At 32.8% G+C, this 24,069-nt stretch overlaps 1 protein-coding gene across 1 annotated transcript in view; it reads right to left on the reverse strand.

Moving 5' to 3' along the window:
* Positions 1-644: 644 nt before the first annotated feature.
* Positions 645-24,069, reverse strand: part of LOC127735332 (BTB/POZ domain-containing protein 16-like) — a 138,079-nt gene continuing 114,654 nt past the window's right edge. Inside the window, exon 21 of the transcript XR_007998319.1 lies at positions 645-696. The gene's annotated coding sequence lies outside the window, so the exon portion shown is untranslated. The remainder of the gene's footprint in view (positions 697-24,069) is intronic.

Genomic DNA, 24,069 nt, shown 5'->3' on the forward strand with positions numbered 1-24,069 from the left:
AAAGATGAACTTGTGACTAAACCTCAAGAGCTTAGTTATAATTTGAATCCAAACGTACCAGAGTGGGTTCCGAAAGAAAGCAAATAGAACATGATAGTAAAACAAAAGATGCTTTTTGATACTGTCACAAACAACAACATTGAAGCCTCTTTTATTTATCATGATCAAAGTAATGAACATGTGATCTTAACCAATCAATACTATATCGATAGCTCGTGAATTAAATAAGCCTAAAACAGATATTAAGAAATTTGATGGAAGCCCCATGGATTATAAAGTTTTCTCAGACTGTTTGACGCTAGAGTAGATGCGAATACTGATTCATATGATGAGAGACCTAATTTTTATTACAATTCGTTATTGGAAAACCACATTGAATTGTGAGTTGATTTTCTCATTTAGATGCTTAGAAGGGTTATGATTCTGTATGTGCCTTTCTCAAGTCAAGAGCCTGTAGTTCAGTGGTTGTCGTTGGATCATGTCTGTCATACTTGTTTTTCGTAAATTGTTTTGTTATAAATTAGGCCGTTAGATTTCTCAATTGAATTGTTTCATATTTTTCATTTCGGGGCCTTTTATAGCCGACTATACGATATGGGTTTTCTCATTGTTGAAGGCCTTACGGTTGCCTATAATTGCTTACATCCACTTCATTTGAACTTGGGTGGATAGTTGTCTCATTGGCAATCATACCACCTTATTTTTATATTAGAAGAATTTAAGGATCGCTACGGAGATTCTGACGTCATAGCTCATGCATACGTTAAAAGAGCGCTAGTTTGGTCAGTGATTAGACCTGACAATTCCAAAGCCTTGGATGATTTTTTAATAATTTCGAGGGAATGTCTGTATACTGTTGAGAACGTTGAAGCTGTAAGAATTATTAGAATACTCCGAAAACTTAAAAAACCTTATAAAAAAGTTGCTATACTATTTGCACGAAAAACGGAATAATAAAGTAATAAACGGAGAATATACTCAAAGAGTATCAGAGATAGAAAACGGACAAAATGGTGCTCGTATAGGGTGTTTACCGCACCACGCCATATTTCATCCAAAGAAAAGGACATTACGAGTTGTTTTCGATTGTACAGCTAGATTCAAAAGGACATCATTAAATGATCAATGCTTTAGGGACTCGAACTTTATAAACACCCTCATCGGTACACTGATTCGTTTCAGACAGGAAGAGATTGCGATTATGTGAGACATTGATAGTATGTGTTATCATATAGTAAAATCACAAAAATACTGAACTTCGAGGAAAATTCAAAAAGGAAAGTCCCCAATCAAATGGCAAAATAAAAAAAAAAAAAAACACATCAAACGAATGGATAACAACTGTCATATTCCTGACTTGGTACAGGCATTTTCTTATGTAGAAACTGGTGGATTGAACCTGATTTTATAGCTAGCTAAACCTCTCACTTGTATGACAGTCGCATCAAATTCCATTATATTGACAACGATGCGTGAACAAAACAAACAGACACAATAGGTAAAAATGTCAAAAATAGGGGTACAGCAGTCAACATTGTGTTATCATCTTAATCACTATAAAAACAAACAAATGTAACGAAGAAGCACAAAAAGGCATACATCAAATTTAAAATCCTCATTTTGCTTATATCATACGATTTTATTTATCTATGTAAAATCCACCCATAAAGGATGGAAGGTTTTAAGTACTGGCGTAAAATCGCGCGTTTGAAATTCGCACAGGTAGACATAAAATCATTTTGTCGTTCAAAGTATAAGGGGATACATAAATACAGAGTCACGTAAAATGGATATAACAAAAAACAGACTTAACAGTAAAAGTAATATTAATAAATAAAATAAAATAATAGTGTGGTACAAGTCCGTGTGCCTTCTCATGATGCTAACTTTCTTAGATTTCTCTGGTGGTAAAATGGTGATTATTCGGAACTGCCTATAAAGTAAAAAATGGTGGTTCATCTCTTTGGTGCAACCTCTTCGTCTATTTGCCAACACTCAGAAAAACTTCCTTGGAGCTAAGGGATAAATTTTACAATCAAGTTATTGACAGTTCTGAAAAACTTCTATGTGGACGATTGTTTGAAATCGGTATCGAGTAAACTTTGCTTTAATCAATGATATTCTAAGTTTTTTTAACAAGGTGTTATTCATATAGCAGAATAGATAAGCAAAAACCGAGATGTTATTCATTCCGTGGCTGTTGAAGTTCGAGCTAAGGAGGTGAATGACATAGATTTAGATCAAGAATCTTTACCAATAGATACAGCATTAGATGTTCATTGGTGTGATGACACTAATATATTTTGTTTAACATTGATATTAAGGACAAACCTTCAACAAGGAGATGTATCTTGTCAATGACTAGTAGTATCTTTGATCCATTTGGATTTCTAGCCCCTTTCTCTCTTGTTGGAAAAAGAATTCCACAAGAAGTCACTCTGTAAGCTTGATAGATTGGACGACGCAATTCCACAGGCATTATCTGAAAACTGGATCCGCAGGGCCGCAACTAGCCTCTTTTAAAAGTGAGGCAACATATGTTGGTCAAGGCCCCCGAAGTTCTGTAAAAAATGACGCAAAATCGTGCATTCTTAGCGTTTCCCGGACCTTTTTTTAATCTGAAATGCAAGTTTTGTTTTAATTATTTTTCGACAATTTTCTGGTCTCAAAGCAATATATATAGATTCAGTGTAAGACTTTTAGTTTTTAGGGACAACATCAAGAGACCGATGTGTAGGATAAAGCAAAACTCGTAATTCAAATAACTAAGTGTGTGGCTGCTGTTTTTTTTTTTTTGGATTGATATTCGGCTTGCAGAAAACGTATTATACCTGTCAATTATTTATTTTTTCAAAACAAGTTAAGAGGGGGCTGATTATCATTGATATAACTATGTGAATTCGGTTTTTATAACAAATTTCAGTTGCAACTTGATGTAGTTCCTAGCTGTGATAAAAGGGTACACTCAGGGTATACTCAGGAAAACTGTTCTTAGACCTCATTGCTACATTTTTGTGCTGTTTTAATATGTATACCGGCTTATTAATGTCGGATCTGTTTGTTCTGGTCTTGTATTGTGTTTAGACTTTGGTGTAATATTTTTGTGACTTTGAAATTTATTCACAGTTCTATACTTAAAGTACCGCTTAAGTCGACGCTATGGGGCGTCTTGACCTTGTTGTAGGGTATGAATGATTCGTTCATTGTTGAAGACCCTCCAGCGACTGTCAAAAAGAAGAACAGGAATAAAGCACTGTTCATTGATAATTTGTATTTTTTCTATGTATTGTGTACGATTTTGTCCCACGCACATTTCCTCAGTATCCCTTTATTTTCTATTTAAGGGCCTGAACAAGGCTAAATGCAAGTTTAGCCCTTCAATGTAAAAGGTCATATGGCAATATATTATTCATCTTTTTAAATGATTTGAAACCGGGAGATTGGTTGTCTCACTTTAATTTAACCAATGTCAGCTTTTTGGTTTTATTTACAGAAAAGAGAGCCAGTTTTGTATTCTTTAATATAAAGTTTAATTTTCCATGAAAAAAAGACCAATTTTTCTATGTCCGGTAGCATCGTATCTTCTCAAAACATTTTCTCGAACAATATCTGGACATCGGAGGACATGTAACATTGCCATACCACATAACCGTTCACCCGTCACCGTAGATCTTTCCCAAGTCTTAAGTCTACGCAAAGCAGAGAATGAACGTTCACAACATACAGATGTTAAGGGAAGAACCAAAAACAGCGTGAAGACTTTGAAAATTGGGGTACAAGTCAAAATCGGATAGTTTAAGCGCATCTTACCGGCTTACGCACTCTCGAGCAGGATGAAAATCAATGCTGATCCTCCATCTTTCCACTTCGTTCATGAAGTCTTCCTTGTTCGACAAATCAGTATCCAACGCATCGCATAGTGTTGCAAGGATACCAGGCGTGAAGTTGTGCAGATGCTTCGGTATTAAATAATATCCCATCATTTGAGTTTTCAAATAGTTTGGAAATTGTCGTTTTAATTCAGACGTGACACGATCGATAAAGGGGAAGAAAGGGTTTATGCGCCAATGAGCTGAAGAGGGTCACTTTCAAATGCTTCATTTTCTAGATGAACTTTACGCCCGACGCGCAGCTTTGGTCTTAAGTCTACTCCCAGCTTGTCAGCAATTGTTTCAGCTCTACTGAACAACTGTTTGAATTGTTCGTCATTGCGTTTTTCATTAATTAAACTTATTAAACCGTTCACCTTATCGAAAGCGGTTACCATGTAACAATCGGTCTTCTGCAAGAAAAGTGTTAAAAGTTTAAGGAGGCTTAACACAAACTGAGCAACAACTATTGATATGGTGAATTCAGGATCTTCGAGAAGTCTCCTGAATCCAGCTGCGTTAGTTCTGACATCTGCTGAACTTACGGTTTCAATTCTGCACATCGCGGAATGTACCGACTGATTCTGTGCCATCAGTGAAGACACGGCATAAACTCTGGCGGTCCATCTAGTTTCACAAAGTTTCGGAATAGTTAGATTACTACCTTTTTTCAGGAGTGATATATCTATATCACCATCACAGTCTACACCTTCAAGCAGCTCCTTTAACAAGCATTTATCACCAGTAAAAGACTTCAGAATTTCTGCCCGTTTGTGAGATTCACATAAATCATTTGACTGATGCCATTAGATTTCGGACTTGTCTGACATTTTTGCCGCTATCTGTGACGATTAAATCTAAATTATCCGATTTACAGTCCACACATGGCGCGTTCGGACACTGTTCTTTTATACGTTATTGAACACCTTATACTACGTTACTCATAACACTGGCACCGTTGTAACCTTGTCCACTACGATTTTCCAAGTCCAATCCCCAATTTTGTAAATTCTCCAAAATTGTTTCAGATATATGTTTGGCATCAACTTGCCCTGGCTCAACAAAGCCTAAGAAGTTTTCACGAATGTCGTTAGTCTCGCTATCTACGTACTGATATTGACAATTGTTCTTTAACAGACACGTCTGTGGTTTCATCAGCACGTACAGCGGAGAATTTACTTTTCTTGCCTTCTCAGGATGCTCTTTCAGAGTAAGATCAAATGTTGATTTCCAGTCGATAAAACTGGAAGTTTCCGTCTTTTTTCTTTGTCCCAATCACCCCGTAAAGCAATATTTCGTTGACCAAGAACGACAATAATGTCTATGATAGAAACCAATGTCGCCCTATTTTTAGCAACCTTATTTTCTTAACTTTTGCTGAGCGAAGAGTAAATGTCCTGTTTACTTTCCTGGCAAATTGTCATGAAGTCTTTTGCTGCTTCGGCGGCATAAATCTGAGCATTAGTTTCCTCATAAAACTTCAAAGAAGAGCGTTTGACGCCCACAGCGTTCTTCCAATCACTGAATCCTTTCTTTGCAAATAACGTAGCATTGTCAGAAAATGTCAAGCAAATTTCACAATAAGTGGCATCGTCCGATTGCGAATATCTGTGTCAAGTATGTTGAGATTCCCATGAAGGTAAGTAGAGACGCCCTTTTTTGGAGGATAGTATTTTAAAGGTTTTGTATCAGTTTTAGAAGAAAGGAATGCTAGTATATCTGCATCTGTCAGTTTATGCTTGTAGTGTGCCTGGGTCAGATGCGTCTAAAAAAGAATGCACATTTATAAAAAAAAAAAATCCCAAATATGAGTTAAAATCAAAACTTGCCTGCACATAAAATGTATTTTATGATATGATTTCCTTATGAAAAGAATAAAGGCTATGGTCGTTGCACAAATTAGTACCTGAACAAATTAGTGACATTGGTCAATAGGCTATATGTCTGCCTATATTGAATTTATGTATCGTGTGATGGAGACACGCACGCACTTCTACATGTATGTGTGTTTTGCGCTAAAAGATGAATTGTACCGCAACTTTGATACGAGCAGGCGCAGCTGATCACGAATTTTATGTTAATGCGCACCCCGCCCCCTTTTCATTTGGATCCACGCCTGAGTCGGGGATATATTTAACGACAACAACCAAGGTGTTTGCATTGTTTTGTCTTTTTGGCTTTTCACCCACTTGTCTTTATAAAACTGACGTAAACAATGGTCATTACCGACCACTTCGACTATGCTATTTCGATATTTTTTAATTTTTTATTATCAATGCGTTGCTTACACAAACAAGCTTTAACTATTCACCAAGGGTTTCGTCGTAACGGAATAAGAGTTTAAGGGGATCTTGAGTTAAGTTAAAATCGGGCGGTATGTCAGAAATACATTTTAAAACATTATTCTCCGCATTGGTTTAATTTTAAATAAACATGTAGAAACAGCATGTTGACTGTGTAAATATGGACAATGTTAGCAATAAATTGTAACAAACCATTATTAAAAATTAATATCATTAACACTATAATCTGCCATATAAAATTATTAAAGGAATATCAGACAACTGAAGCGTTAGTCAAAAAGATTGATTGATTGATTGGTGTTCGCTTAACACCGCCTCAGAACAAATTGGCGAGAGCTAATTTCAAATATTTTTACAATTTAAAGTAGTTTTTAAAACTAGACAAAAAGTCCTTAAATATAATAAAACTCATGTTAAAACCAAATTACTAATTTACAAATGAACTATGATTCAACACTAAGAGAATAGTCATAAAGGAGGGCAATCAATGAAAAAGACAAACCCGGAAACAGATAAGACACATAACGACAAACAATAGACAATCAACACTGAATAAAAAAATAAATGAGAAACATGAATCCTGAAAAAACAGGGGCGACGTCAGAGGGTGAACAGAACTTGCTTCTTGCAAGACACTCGCCGTGAAAACAGTTTGATATGAAAACAAGCTCTTGTTGTAAATTGCATCCAGCTTTTTTACGAATATTATTTATAATCTAACGAGTTTAAGAATGGTCGTTCGAATCTTTCTCTATGGCGTAGTAGACTTACTAAAAAGGTTGTAATAACAGTGATGGGAAATTATTGTATCTTCATCTTTTTTTATGAGGCATCTATTCGCAAATACAGTTGCGATCAGCTTTTACCTCTCTAAAAATCTTACAGGAATTCTCATGATAACTGTTATAGAACAGTCGACCGCGCAGTTCTTCTGACACCTTCAGCAGCTTTACTACACAAGAACTGTCTAGTACAATTCTATCCTAGAACTTGTGTTTTGACAGTTCTACCGTAGAAGTGATTAAATCATTTTAAATAGCAAGATTACCGCGAAGTCGATTCTGAAGCTGTCTTAATGGAAAGTAAAATAACAAAAATATGAAACTCCAAGGAAAATTCAAAACGGAAAGTCCCTTATCAAATGGCAAAATCAAAAGCTCAAACACACTAAACGAATGGAAAACAACTGTCATATTCCTGACTTAGTACAGGCATTTCCTTATGTAGAAAAGGATGGATTAAACCTGGTTTTATAGCTAGCTAAACCTCTCACTCGTATGACAGTCGCATAAAATTCCAAATGGAAGATTATTCCATTCATATCTCAAACAATGGGTTTATCATTATTCATAGGGTAGTATAGTGTAGGCAAACCACACATTACGTAATCAATTATATACAAGATCTCCTTGAGACTTGAATTGGTCTCAACCAAGTGAGATCAGGTATCCACAGTTGTTCATCGATTGATATATTTTTTTTCTTCTAGAATTTGTATGATAAAAGGTATTATTTAATCTAATTGTTTATTGAAATAAGATATGATTATCTAATTTGGAACATAGTTACCATTTACACTTGGTAAAATTGTGGATGACAGTTGCATTTCAGAATTCAGAAAAAAATCAGTAAAATTTTGATTATTAATGTATGGGGACGTCTCCTATTAACCTACTTGTACTTGATATGATGTATTGTTTTTGTGAACAATATGGATGAAACATACTGAATGTGTCTAGAGGAAATCGGAAAATGTCCTATACAGTATGCTTTTTAAAATCCTTTGTAAATGTTAATGGTTGGTTAGTTCTATTGTTTGGAGCCATTTTCATCGATGTCTGCTTCTTATTATTTATACAAATGGAATGGTACCGTAACTGACACGATTCCTTTGAAATATCATTTAACATGAGTTTCATTTTGCAAAATGCAACTCATTCATCCATTAATGCTCCCACAGTTCTTAGCAAGTTTCCAGAAATAACATCAGAAAGCTTTTAAAAGTAACAAGCATATGTGAAGCCATTTTATCATGCATATTGAAACTTAGATGACTGCAACGCTACTTTGCTTATTTTCGAAATTCAAGTAGATCATTATGTAACTAAGTTCGGCAAAATCATTTCTTTCAGCTCAGGAGCGACTTGTTAAAATTGTCAACACGTTTTTCATTAATATGTTTCACTTCCGGTAATTAAAAGTGTTCACGCTAGGGAGATGAAATGACAACGAGTATACTAGGCTAAAGACATCACTAATTTAACACTTCGAACATTTTATAATGAAAAATAGATGGGTGCATAGCATGTTTTAGTGCTTTATCTGCATATTCTATATTGTAAGTTTGAATACCAGACTCATTAATTTTTTGAAAGTAAATATACAAAGATCATCAGTGGATAACATCGTTTTTGAATAAATGGATAATTTCCCTTATCTGCATTTTATGCATTTAACCTTCCTGCAAAATGTTGATTGTTGTAATGTGTTGCGTGTGAATCCTTTCATTGGATTGCATCATGACACAACAAATTAGGGAATAATCATGAATTGTTATACAATCGTCGCCATAACGTACAGAATTTTCTTCTTGGTGGTCTTGCCATCAACAATTTGCCGTTCAGAATCCAATGCATTCTGCATGGTCAATATTTTTAAAAGCCTTCTCCAAAACGTTGTGATTGGTCATAAAGAATGTAAAATCTACGAATGACGTGACGTTATTTTCATTTTGGGGTACGAACAATGAAATTTTTCATAGTCTTTCAGGTTCCGTAGTGACGTAGCACATTTTTAAATGGAGAGCGGAAGTCCTTTTTGTTAAAAAAACGTGTTATCACCTCACATACATAGTTTTTTAATCAATCAAACTCACAAGATCTGCATTCAGTTCGTATATATGCGGTATATATGAACTAATGTAAATCAAATAGAATAGTTATGATAAAAAATCAAAGTATTTATAACGGATAAGGTATAATAAGAGACATAAGTATTTGGCCCCTGAAATTACTCGATAAATTGTGAAATTACGAATGTTTGCAAATTTATTGTTGGATGAACAGGTTAATATAGTCTAGACACTTTAGTGGAGAATGGTCATTTGTGATGTAACGATGATGACATAGATATGTTTGGCCTAAAACAGCAATTTCACATATAGTTATTATAACTGAATAATATATTAGTTTAGGCTTTACTGAAATGGATATTTTACACACATTCACATTTTTGTTACTCAGTCTTTATTTTTCTATGTTGTGTTTTGTATACTGTTGTCTTTCGATTTTTTACCTTTTTTGCCATGGCGTTGTCAGTTAATTTCGACTTATGAGTTTGAATGTCCCTTTTACATCTTTTGCCTCTACTTTTTAAGACAAATTTCACAAATATATATACTAATTTCTGACAGACTGGTGTCTTATGAATATCTGAAAGAAAATTTGGTAGATTTGTGACACCTTTTGTTTTCGAATTCTCCTTTGACCTATTGTTTAATATGGATCGATGGGGACACGTACTTGAGAATGATTACCGATATTTGCTTGATATGCATTTTTTTGACAATGCCACGTTGTTATAAAAATAAGAAGATGTGGTATGATTGCCAGTGAGACAACTCTCCACAAGAGACCAAATGACACAGAAATTAACAACTTTAGGTCACCGTATGGCCTTCAACAATCAGCAAAGCCCATACCGCATAGTCAACATCCCTTGAACAAGAATTATTCTAAGAAAAAGAACGCTAAAAGAAAGGTTAAATATGTGAATTAACCAAGATTTGATCTGAGTACAACTGCCTCAGTTCTAGAATTGGCCGGTAAATTAATTCTACTTTTTAATATTAATTGACACCTTTGAGTGAAAGTTTTACCTTCTTCCACAGAGAAAATCGATTTGTATTTGGAGTAACAACTACAATTAAGAATCCATTTAGTTCAAATGTTTTAATCTAAACGTCTTTCATACATTCCATATCTTTGCAAATAAACTGACTTCATTTTTTATTACTCCTTTGTCAAATTAGAAGTTGGAGTGATGTAAGAACGACGTGGTAATTTGTCACTCAAAACTGTATCAATTCGTCTAGATGTGAAGTCTAGCGATACTTAGAACAAGTGAAAATTAAATAAATTGATCCATAGAATCAAATTTGAAGCTTGTAATAATTTGTCTTCAATTTACAAACCAACTCAGGTTTCAGCAAGAGAAATATACATTAACATTTAACGAATAAAGCACTTTCCCTTGTTTCATTGCATATTGGTTAATAAATCAAGTCAAGTCAGCTAAATGATCAATAGGTTTTTGATGGAAGGTTCCAAAAATTGTCAGAACTCTTAAATTTATGGATGATATATGGCAAATGATTGCATCTACAACAAATATTACTGATACAACGCCGATAAAAATGTCAATTTCTGGTCATCAACATGTTTTCGTAATTTCATGTACATTGCTGCTTAAAGGTCTTCACAAACATGCGCAAGATTATATTTTGTTTTCAATCTACAAAACTGCAATGGCTTCATTAATTGCAACAGTTGATTTTGGGGAATTGATTCAGATCAAACCATGCACTTTCAATTTCATCTTTTAATTGAACAAAACTTCCGCTTGTCAATCAATTTCCGTTACTTCGTTTCTCGATCACAAACGAAAGTGCCATAAATAGATATTACGTGTAAGAAATACGTGATCAATTACTGAATATGTTTTAACTGTCTAAGGATGTGCAACCACTGTTTTTTGTGTCACAGTTGCAGTAATACTGTTATAATTGACGTGCACATACAGAAACATGTTAAGTTGCACTGTACTCTGTTCATACAAGTTTAAACCCGGTTTGAAAACCGACTACAAATATAAAAAAAGTTTAAACTGATTTTGTTCCTGTCGATAAAAGTTAGGCGGAAGATTGATGATTGAATGATGTTGTATGTTTGACACCACTTTCAGCACTAATGGCTGTACTATGGCGGCAATTATTTTTTTTTGTAGAAGAAGTACAGTTGTTATTGGTGACAACCACCGACCTCGGAGGGAAAGCTTACAATCCAAGTCAATTAATATTGGCGTTAAACGCATCTGCAACGTGCAGGGTTCGAACTCAGTGTTGACAGGCTAGAAATACAGTCGATGAACTACTTAAAGCACTCGGTCACCGAGGCCCCTCTAGCAGAAGATACATTGGGGACAATCAAAATGCAAAAGTAGAAAAGAGACCCACACAACCAAAAAGCGAGCAAAAAACGACGAAAAGACAAACAACAGCTTACAAAAACTCTACATAGAAAACTAAACCCTGAACAACACGAACCCACCCCCCCCCCCCCCCCCCCCCCCGCCTAAAAAAACAAAAAAGAACTAGGGATGATCTTATTACAGGTGATTTGGAAGGTTACGCAGACTCTGCCCCATATGTTGCACTTGTCGCACTATTTTAAAGTAAAAACGCCTGTACTTATCAATACCAACTGTGCGATATTGTTAACAACTGTCATATATGAATTCAAACCTAAAAATGTTACAACATCTGTAATTTTCTTGATCGAACTCTACTTTAGGTTCTGGGAGTGGTTTTTTTCTACGTTTCAAACAAACTAAGGTTGTTCTAGTTGTAAAATGACACTCAAAATCCAATTGTAGAGATAAAAGAAACCAAAACATTGTGACAGTCGATTGTTTGAATATTCTTTGATACAGATGTAAACTAACTGCAACAAACATTTTGCATAAGATCAAAAGTAAACAGGACGTGATTTCGTTTTTTATTCAAAACAAATGTTTCTTTTGATCCTTTTGATTTGAATTTTATCGACATTTCACTGTTGTGTCAATGGAAAACGGCTATCTTAGACAGAATTAAGAACAAATAATAATTGTTTAATAATTTTCGGACAGTCACTTTTAAGTGACAAATATGCCAAACTTAGATCCACATCTGGCACCCCACGTGTTACTCGCATTGATAACGTTTCTTTTGATCTATGTAAAAGAACAATTTTTTTAGCAGAAAAGGCATATCCTAAGCATTATATTATTGTTTTTCTGTAATAAGAAATAAATTGTACTTTCCGCACTATTGTTCATTGAAAAACACCTGTACTTATCATTACCAACTGTGCGATATTGTTAACAAATGTCATATGTGACTGCAAATGACCTCAAAATGTTACAACATCTGTAATTTTCTTGATTGAACTCTATTTTAGATTCTGGGAGTGGTTTTTGTCCGTTTCAAACAAACTAAGGTTGTTCTAGTTGTAAAATGACACTCAAAATCCAATTGTAGAGATAAAAGAAACCAAAACATTGTGACAGTCGATTGTTTGAATATTCACTGATACAGATGTAAATTAACTATAACAAACATTTTGCATAAGATCAAAAGTAAACAATACGTGGTTTCCGTTTTTTTTTTTTTTTTTTCTAAACAAATGTTTCTTTTGATCCTTTTGATTTGTATTTTATCGACTTTTCACTATTGTGTCAATGGAAAAAAGATGTCTGTAATAAACAGAAACGACTATTCCAGACAACAACAGAATTAAGAACAAATAACAATTGTTTAACAATGTTCAGACAGTTACTTTTAATTGACAATTTTGCCAAACTTAGGTAGTCATTTTCAGTTATAAAACGAAAATCACTGCTAAGGACATTTTTAGTGTATTAGTTGTACTAGTTGTGGTTGATATGAAATGTTTAAACATTCATTTGAGAACAATGGTCCATGTTAAATTTTCTTTTGATTTTTTTATATAAATATGAAGTTTAAACTGATTTTGTTCCAGTCGATAAAAGTTAGGCGGAAGGTTGATGATTGAATGATTTTTTATCTTCAACGCCACTTTCAGCACAACTGGCTATACCATGGCGGAAATTATTATTTTTGTAGAGAAAGTTAGAGTACAGTTGTTATTGGTTGTGGAAGCCGGAGAGAACTACCGACCTTCGGAAGGAAACCTTAAAATTCTACTCAATGAAGATTAGGTCAAACGCATCTACAACGTGCAGGGTTCGTTCTTAGTGTTGACAGGCTAGATATACAGTCGATGAACTACTTAAAGAACTCGGTCACCGAGGCCCTTCTAGCAGAAAATACTTTAGGGACAACCAAAATGCATAAGTTGAAAAGAGACACTCACAACCATGACAAAAAGCAAGCGAAAAAAGAAGAAAAAACAAACAACAGTCTACAAAACTCTACAAAGAAAACTAAATACTGAGCAACAGGAACCCCAACAAAAAACCGGGGATGACCTCAGATGGGTCGGAAGATTAAAGACTCTGCTCCACATGTGGCACCCAACGTGTTACTTGCGTTGATAACATTTCTACCGCTTTATGTAGATATCATATACCAATCTTTTTGATCAGAAAAGGCCTGTTCTAAGCATAAAATTGTTTTTTTTCTGTGACAAGAAATAAATTATACTTGCCGCACTATTGTACATTAAAAACACCTGTACTTATCAATGCCAACTGTGCGATATTATTAACAACTGTCATGTGTGACTGCAAATGACCTCAAAATGTTACAATATCTGTAATGTTCTTGATCGAACTCTATTTTAGGTTCTGGGAGTGGTTTTTTTTCTATTTCAAACAAACTAAGGTTGTTCTAGTTGTAAAATGACACTCACAATTCAATTGTAGAGATAAAAGAAACCAAAACATTGTGACAGTCGATTGTTTGAATATTCTTTGATACAGATGTAAATTAACTGTAACAAACATTTTGCATAAGATCAAAAGTAAACAGGACGTGGTTTCCGTTTTTTTCTCAAAACAAATGTTTCTTTTGTATTTTATCGATATTTCACTATTGTGTCAATGGAAAAGGGATGTCTGTAATAAACAGATACGACTATTCCAGACAACAACAGAATTGAGAACGAATAATAATTGTTTAACAATTTTCTGGCAGTTAATTTTAATTGACAATTTTGCCAAGCTTAGGTAGTCATTTTCAGTCATAAAACAAAAATCACTGTTTAGGACGTTCTTAGTGTATTAGTGGTGGTTTACATGAAATGTTCAAACACTCGTTTTAGATTAATGATCCATGTCAAATTTTCTTCCGATTTTTAGTATGAATCTGATACATTTACTTCCTAAAATTGTAAGGACTTTGTTATAGATCATTAAAGCAGTTTTAGTTATCAAAACTGAAAAAAAAAAATGTTCTTAAACATATGGACGAAATATCTTGACAATAAGCAAACGGTTTAATTAAAACCAAAATTTTGTTGGAATAAAGCTATATGTATAATGTATTTCGGACACAAATTAATTGATTTTGGTAAGAGACGTTCGCAGGTGCAAAACTGTACAAAAACATGTAAAGTAAGATTTTTATTCATCAAAATACCCTCTACAGACACATTTAGCGCCGAATAACATTTCAATTGTTTGCAAATTAGTAAAAATCATTAATTCAAAAAAAATTATATGATATATACTCTTTAATATTCAATTTCCAGTAGGATTTGATATAAAGATAAGAAGATGTGATATGATTGACAATAGGACAACTCTCCACCAGAGACCAAATGGCCGCTTTTAGATTTTGACCCTGTGAGCTTATATAATTTAAAAAACAAATACAGGGCTATTGGCACTTCCTCTTTTATCATTGATTTTTTTTAAAAGTTTTATGCTGAAATTGATATTTTCGCTATTTAGATAGAGTTTAAAGAGATGTAAATGCGAACAACTTTTCATAAAACCCCGAAATACCACTTAATATACTACACTTATTAAATAAATAACTCTTGGTTTTTCTTTTTTATTTCTGCCACTCTCTTTTTTGTTCTTTAATGAAAATAAATGTTTGTCTTCTCCTTGCTCTTAATTGTTTTTTCGCCAGTGCCTACTAGATGATACATGCAGGATGTGTTTCTTGAAGTCTTATATAATTTGTCGATATTGGAAAATTACTTTTTACACAAATTAAATTAAAAGTTGTGGGATTTCACGTTTTAAATTTAAGCCGTTCTTTTTTCTGAAAGATTTAAAGGTTTCTTTGTACGTTTTGATTCAAGCATATACTCAGACCAATTGCAGAGTATTCATGTTAAATATGGAATTAAATATAACATACATACATAATAAGTGTGGTTGAACTCAAAATTGTCATTTCAACGCTAGACGGTATAAAAGAAATAACCAAGATGCCTCTACAATGTGTATCTGTTTTTCGTTCCCGGACAATTATACTGTCCAATCTTACTCCTGCGTTATCATCTTAATACAATTTGGACGTTAAATGAATGTAGTTGGGAAACATCTGCTCCGATAACTATCTAATCCGTTAGACATCTTTTGAATAACTTATTCAATCAGCTCAATCAACTTCCTTGTCCTCCATCAAATGAATTCTGGACGATGAAACATGACTTTTACGTTATTATAGTCGGACAAGTGTCCTTCAGCGGAAATAATTACAGAGCTTAGAAAACAACATGTTGACAACAATCTATTTATCTGATATAGAAGACAACATGCAATTTTGATAAGTGACAGGCATGTAGGTCGGTCATTTTATGCATATTTATTTGTGCTTAATTTCGTTTATGAATGCAAAGGTTAGACTTAAGTAATATCATATTATGAGGAATTTTCTGTATAAATAACTATAGAACTAACAGATCAAAGTTTACATAAATTGCTATTTATTCTACCAAATGAAGTCTAGAATATACAAAATCAACACGTATGTGTTTGGTCAAAACAAAGGATTCCTGAAAAATGTTTGTGAAAATACGGAAGACAACAACAATACAATGAAGAAAATATGGAGGACAATAACAATACAATGAAGAAAATACTAAAATATTGTTTTTCCAAAGTACCCTTATGTATGGTATAATTCGGTTGTTTAATTGTTATCTATGTTATTAAAAGCTATCAAGGGTTGTAAGGACAAGAGCGCCTTCAATGCAATTTTTGAACTTATTTCATATTTCTACAGGCCATTAACATCAATTAAAAGTTGCATTGAGTATTCAATTTCAAACTCAATAAGATATTGCTATTCACATACTTTATGTAACAAAGAGGCGAGAAAGCCATCGAAAATTTCGATCGACACTGATTTTCGGGCCCTATCGAGAAATAATGGTTTATTATAATAGATGATGGTGATTTATATGAATTAAAATAATCTCACAAATGAAATAACTTGTTTATTTTCACTCTCGAGACTTTCTCCGCCTTTACTGGATCCTCACTTGAGACTTCCAACTGAAGATTTGGCATTGAAGCTTAAAAACTAATTGATTGACTAAGTGTATCATATAATCAACAATTACGGATGCATTTAAAACAACTTCTTGCTTAAGATAATTGCAAAATCTGCATCAATCTTCTCGAAGTGACTTTCTGCCATTTTGACAACTGTTTGCAACACACAAAAATTCATATGCCGAAAAAGTACAGTGAATAGACTTTTTTCATATTACCAACTTTTGACTCCGGATTAAATATTTTTTCGACAGGTTACCTTTTCTGTGGTTAGACATCCTGGTGTTCGGTCAAGTAAGAGCAACCAAAATAAGTAAGATCAAGCATATAATCGGTGTAATTTGAGGGGAAAGTTTACTGTTTTCCGATGATTTTGTCGTGTAAAGAAAATATGAAGCAGTTAATTTCCCCCAAAAATTGTACCGATTGAAAGCTTGATTTTACTTCTTTACGTTGCTCTTACTTGACTTGGTACCAGGATGTCCTACCACAGAGTAGGTAACCTGTCGAAAAAATATAAACTTCGGAGTCAAAAGTCGGTAATATGAAAATAGTCTTTGGACAAAACACTAAATGAATCCAATTAACGCCAATAACATATAAAAGAGTTTTGATATTCTGTTTCTTTTACAATAAAAAGTACAACTAATGGCCCTATTTAAATATCGAAAATAAGACCATTTAATTTATTTTATAAGTAAATATTAAAAATCATATTTGAAGATGTTTTATGTCTGTTTGGAAATGCCATGCATACTAACGATGAACACAAATTGAAAACATGGTCAATAGAAAGTGGTCGTTAGCAAATAACTTTTCTTGACTAATCCCGCACAGCCTATGACACGTTCCCGAAGCCAGGGTGGTTTTTCCAGGTGACCATTTTTTTAAAACCAAGTAAACCGCTGGGTCAATGACGCTTTCATTGATGTTTTCAGCATGATGTTTATCTCATTTCAAAAGATTGTCTAACATGTCTAACATTGAAAACATTGTTGCTTGAATTTTGGTAAATTTTGTCCTACCATCGTACAGTATAAATTGAACTTGTAACTGGACAAAATTTTCCAATACCAATAAAAATACTTTACATGTCATGAAAAGAACAAATGTAATTACTGAAAATGGGAATATAATAATAAAAAGATAAACTATCTCCTAGACAATATTTACAATCTTTTCAGCTACACAATCTTTCGCCATAATAAAAGATTTTTTTTTGGCTCCAATTATGCTCTTGTAATAGTTGACTTTTCCTAAACATTTATGGCCAAATTCAATAAAAATCCGTCAAAATTCATTTAAGAAAATATCTACCGACACCTAACTGTACCTTCATGATTTGTTTAATTAAGACTTATTGAATTATACGCTAGACATTTACCCTGTGGAACTGACTGGAATTAATTCTTATAATTGTCGTCTTCTCGAATCTATTTCTAAGATCGAAAGTTTGTAAAGGCCAAAAATATAATACATTGGAAAGCGAGGAAAAAAAGAAAACTGCCAAAAGCGTCCAAGTTCAACTTGGCCTGGATAAATTAATATCAGCACCAATTATGTTCTTGTAATCATTGAAAATTCGTGTATTATCATAAATCAAAGTTCATGGTAAAATGCAAAAAAGATCTAAACAAAATTCCAAAAGTTCATTTCGTGGAATACATTTAACGCCTCCTTACAATGCAATGAAGATATCAGCGAAATGTCTACTGTAATTTCATTGAGATATGTACTTATGATTTGTTTTTAAACTACCATGATGTTGGTTGTGTTATCTACAAATTAGATGTACGTTCATACCGTTTATTATATCCCCACTCTAAAGATGCATGCGCCATCCGTCAGTCCCATAAATATTTGGCCGCAATTTTCTTCCTATAAATCAGAGCTTCCTGAAATTTGGCATCACACTTCACCTGAACATGCTTTACAGGTGTGATGCGTGATTACATCCATTAATCATCAACTTCCTGTTTACGAATACATATAGCTGGAGTATCATTAGTCAGCAATAGCTCACAGATCAATTGATTTTTAATAACTTTCAATCAAGAATGTCTAAAATAAAGATATTTGAAGTTAAATGCCTTTTGGTATTTCAAGGACGTACTATTCATGTATGGTTAATATCATGGCGAATATTGCCTGTTTATGGTAGGTACCATGACGAATATGCATTTCTGACATGACATAAAAACGGTATGACGTAATTTCCATTCATTAAACACGTTTCTTGGATAATCTCATCAGGCAACCCTGAAACAAAATTTATTGCCTTTCAATATATAGGGTTTTTTTTCCAGATTGCATAATTGTTGATGGCATTAAAATGTAAAGATATTAATTACAATTGAGTCAATCTGACATGCATCAATCATGTTTTACAATAACTTGGTTTTATTTGGTAATTTTAAAAACATTACTTTTCTGTCAGGAGATAGATTTGTATTAATTTTAAGCTATGGGATGAAAAAAATATTGACTACTAGTTTATATCTTTGACTAAAGTCATTTCTTCGCGATGGAATATTGGAAAACATGTATTTAACTGTTATTAGGAACAGGAAGCAAAATTGAAAACTGATTTTTGAATTCATAAGCAATAAATATAACGTCATGAAAATTTATATAACCGTACATTGAAATAAATTGTAGAACATTACTCCGGCAGTAGCCATCATATATGACATTATATCAAATTGACTAGAAAATGCAACTAGCAATTCAACTACATAAATATGCCAAGTTTAGATCGTAAACCACTGATATGAACAATTTCCAAGCCATTTACTATCAGAAGTAAAATTAAACGAATTTATTTTCAATGTCGTAAATGAGGCAAGTCTTCAATTTTTTTGGAGTGTTTCTTAACGAACAAATCCAAATTAGAAACAGACACTGATCAAGACCATCATTACTTGTTAAAATTCAAAAAGAGAATATATACACGATGTCTGAACTTCAAACGATATCTCGTAGTTGTCAAAATGCTTTCTGAACTAAGCCTATAAATTTAAAATGGCATGTTCATAGATCCTTTGAAGTCTACTATCCTATTATGGACATCAGTGGTTCTTTTGAAGAAGTCTGTCTTCCTGTATTGGCTATTACCGGTTTGTTAAAGCCGTAAAATGTAAATATTTGTAGAAAAAAAATTCTTTGTTTTTCATACGCATATTAAAACAGTCAGTTTTTGGTGAGGTTCGTATTGCAATGTTTGTAGAAAAAAAATTCTTTATTTTTCATACGCATATTAAAACAGTCAGTTTTTGGTGAGGTTCGTATTGCAATATTTGTAGAAAAAAATTCTTTGTTTTTCATACGCATATTAAAACAGTCAGTTTTTGGTGAGGTTCGTATTGCAATATTTGTAGAAAAAAATTCTTTGTTTTTCATACGCATATTAAAACAGTCAGTTTTTGGTGGGGTTCGTATTGCAATATTTGTAGAAAAAAATTTCTTTGTTTTTTCATACGCATATTAAAACAGTCAGTTTTTGGTGAGGTTTGTATTGCAATGTTTGTAGAAAAAAATGTCTTTGTTTTTCATACGCATATTAAAACCGTCAGTTTTTGGTGAGTTTCGTATTGCAATATTTGTCTAAAAAAATTTCTTTGTTTTTCATACGCATATAACAGTCAGTTTTTGGTGAGGCTCGTGTTGCTCAGTCTATAGTTTTCTATGTTGTGTTTGGTGTACTGTTGTTGTCTTTCCGTCGTTTTCCGTTTTTTGCCACGGAATTGTCAGTTTGTTTTCGACTTACGAGTTTGAAAATCCCTTTGGTATCTTTCGTCTTTCTTCCACGTCGGAATTTAATTAGTTATAAACATCTTGTTAAACATGACGAGTTGGATTAAAATATGAACTAGCTCTCTGGTGTCATATATTGTTTACATAAACTCATCCAAAATACCAGTCTTGAAACATTGTAAACATTTTTGACGTTATTTTTATATAAACTTTGCCAGTTAGTTCAGTATACCTAAAACTTATTAAACTAATGGAAATTTAAAAACAATAGGATTTTTTTTTCTTATTTTTGTCTAAATTAAAAGTAACTACCATGCCCATAGACAGGATGTCTCGGATAGTTATTTAGGGATTGAACGCTTTAGTGTCAATAGTCAAACTTTGATCTGAATCTCAACTTTAATAGTCTTTTAATTAAAGTTAGAGAGTTTTCGGGATTTACGGATGTGACTACTACACTTCATATTCCTCTTTCTGGTAATACGATGTAAATGCATACACAAATACAACATATTTGTATGGTAACAATACTATTACTAGTACCAGCCATGGTCCAATGAGACAAAAAGAAGGCTATTTATCATGCCGATATCTAAATATTACACTTTTATTTTATTGTACGTAATACTTTATATATATAAATGCCTTTGTCCAAAAAGAGAGGAAAATGTGTTTTTTTTTTTCTGTTTCTTTGGTACGTGTTTTTTGTTGTTGTTGTTGTTGATAACTCGGTAAATTCTTTATGGTGAGAATGTCCTCATTCATAATTCTTGACGACTAAAACTGCAAATGGCAACTTCACTAATTAATTCACAAATAGTATATAGCAGCTTCACTTCAGAGATATATTTAACAGAGAAAAATTCCAATGGAATAAATTCCATAAAACAACCTTACCGCCAATAAGCAACAATTTAAGACTTTAAATGTTTTGTTTATTGATTTTTTCTTGTTCATCAAAGTTGATTCACCTAAACACTATACTGTGATCATTGCATCATTTTTCGCGGTTTTATTCTCACGCTATGCTTTTTTTCAAGTTTCACACCAAACACAATTTGTATCACTCTTTTCATGATAGAGTTCAACAGCAGTTATCAAAGGATGAATTTAAATGTTTTTGATTTTTTAATCGCATCTTCGTGTTGTCTTTCTTTTTGTCGTTTTTTTGTTTTTGTTTGTTTGTTCATGCAAGATTTGAACACATGGCCTCGAATTCATGGGCTGTATTACATGTAACCAATCAATAAACACATAGGGTAAATGTGTTAAAGCACTGTAAGAAAACCTGACAAATCAAAATGACGTAATAGTGTTATTAAATAAAACAAATTAAAAAAAAAGTGTACAAAAACACCGTTATAAAAGTACTCCGAACTAACGAAAACGCACTCGGCACCAGAAATTAAAAGACTGTAAAGCGACATTCTCCTTTGCTTAATGTGTGTGTATGAGTAGTTATTATGATACACTTTATTTCTTTCGTATTTAGCTAATGTCGAAAAACATTCATTTTTAGCTGATTTAGGAGTCAAATTATGGTTTAATTATAAATTTGCTTTAGAGACTTTTAACTAATGAGATTTTAGACAGTTCGATACGTCTACAGCAGACAAAAAATCACGTACAAACAATCCAAAGACAGAAAGTAATCAAATAAAAGTATTTTAAAAAATGAGAATAATTCTATTTGTAGCCATAATCAAATTGTAGACAAGACTTTTGTCGGATTTATTGTATAGGACAGCGTTAACTCCTTCGATTGAAGAGTCTAGTTTTCAACAACTCTTCATTTGGAACGTTGATATGAAATGGTATTGTAGACATTTTTTGTTAGCAATCATTTCAGCTACCGTCGTCCATTTACTTTTTGGAGAAATTCTTAATAAGATATTTGAATACAATTTAGATAGAATACATTTATTTGTTCACATGAGTGACGCTGAATAAATGAAAGATACTCAAAATATGGGGTCAATACATTCAGTCGTACTTAAGTACTTCATGTTATTGCATAATATACCATTACTTAAGGGTACATGTTCGTATTTATACAGGTTCAAATTAAACAAAAATGATTTGTGAATAATGCCGTGCATGTTTTACATGAATGTACTACGAATCTACTTTCACGGATCAGTCATTCCTCTTCCGAGCATTTTATGGTTGATTATTTTGATTTATTATTATTAATATTGATGAAGTTGGTAAATAAACGATGCATGCATTTAATTCATAATAATGTGATTTACTTTTGTCCTATAACTGCATTTGCATTTGGTTATCTGAATATTGGTGATGTTCACACGGGAAAATTCAGAACACACTTTTAGCGATAAGCTATTTGTATGTAGGAGTACTGTATGAACGAAAGAGGAAAACGTTAAGGTTATTGTTTGGTTTCGGGTGTCATTTATTGAAGAAAAAAAATAGAAATGCATGAAGTACTTGTAGTTACAATAATTTATTTAAATTACATCTAACAGTAATTCATAACTGAATAGTGGTTTGAATTTACAGGTTTGAACAGAATGGTTGAAAAGGTATGAACAAAGGAGAAAAACCATTAAGGTTATTTTTTTATACTGGATGTTCTTTAATGCAAAAACGAAAATAACAGAAATGCATGTGGTACAATATTTTAGTAGTTACAATAATTTAGTAGTGACAATAATGTAACCACATTTATATCTAACATCAATTTTCAGTGGTTTAATTTTACAGGTTTAAACGAAAAGGTTGAATGGACTTAAAATTTTGTGTTATATGTAGACGCTTAAACATTTGTTATATAGTTCACTAGGTTAAGTTGAATATATCCCATACTGATCTGAAAATAGGTCATCAGGTGAAAGTGGTCAAAGCTCTTTGATAAAGTTTGTTTTTTAAATTGATCAAAATGAGACTCAGTCATCAATGTACGAAGATCGATACAAGAAATTGGTTGATGAAAACTGATAAATTGGTTGTTTGTTATTCTAGGCGACCGATAAAAAAATGACCGGTTTACTTTTGCCCCTTTAAGTTCGATCAAGCAATTTATCGGTTTGTAAACAAGCTCAGAAAATCTTCTTTTTGTGCCGAACAGCCGACGTTTACACTATTTATATAATATGAGAATTTGATTATTCATTTATCACGTTTACTTTTTCGATATAGTAGAAACACTAATTGTTCGTTGTTTTAAAAGCCACTTGGTTTAAACTTATTAAAGTTGGGTTCAACATAATGACAGATAAGGAGATGTGGTATGATTCCCAAAGAGACAACTATACACCAGAAACCAAAAGGTTGTGAACAGCTATAGGGCATTAAACATCCTTTAACCATGTACAAAACCCATACCGTATACTAGTAAGCTATAAAAGAACTCTGGATGACAAATCGTGAAACCATTCAAAAGAGAAAATTAATGGCCTCGTTTATGTTAAAAACAACAAATGAAAAATCAAATATGGCAGTCAGCAACCAATGAAAATCATGAATTACAAGCTCGTGACTTTGGACATACAAAAAAAAGTGACATGGTTAAAGTTTGGGTCAAAGTTATTAAGAAATTGTCAAACACGTTTGACGTAACAAATAAACACAGACATGAATATTGGTGTGTTTTATTTGAATTCGGCATAGAATAAAATATATAAACAGAAACTCTATAGTGAGTTTTTTTACCAAAAATAAAAAGGTATACATAACAATTAAAACAAAGCATCATGCGTACATAAAACAAACAATTGTATATATACAGCCATGTGTCAACCAAAATTAACAAAATTCTAGCAAGTTTATTGAAAAATTTAGTTTTACCTGGCTGACATTCTCAAAATGTTGTGATATTAGATTCTACGAAGGACTGAGAATAGTGATACAGGCAGATGGAATACCGATAA

The sequence above is a fragment of the Mytilus californianus genome, unplaced genomic scaffold (genome assembly GCF_021869535.1).
Source record: "Mytilus californianus isolate M0D057914Y unplaced genomic scaffold, xbMytCali1.0.p SCAF_3, whole genome shotgun sequence".
Lineage (NCBI taxonomy): Eukaryota > Metazoa > Mollusca > Bivalvia > Mytilida > Mytilidae > Mytilus > Mytilus californianus.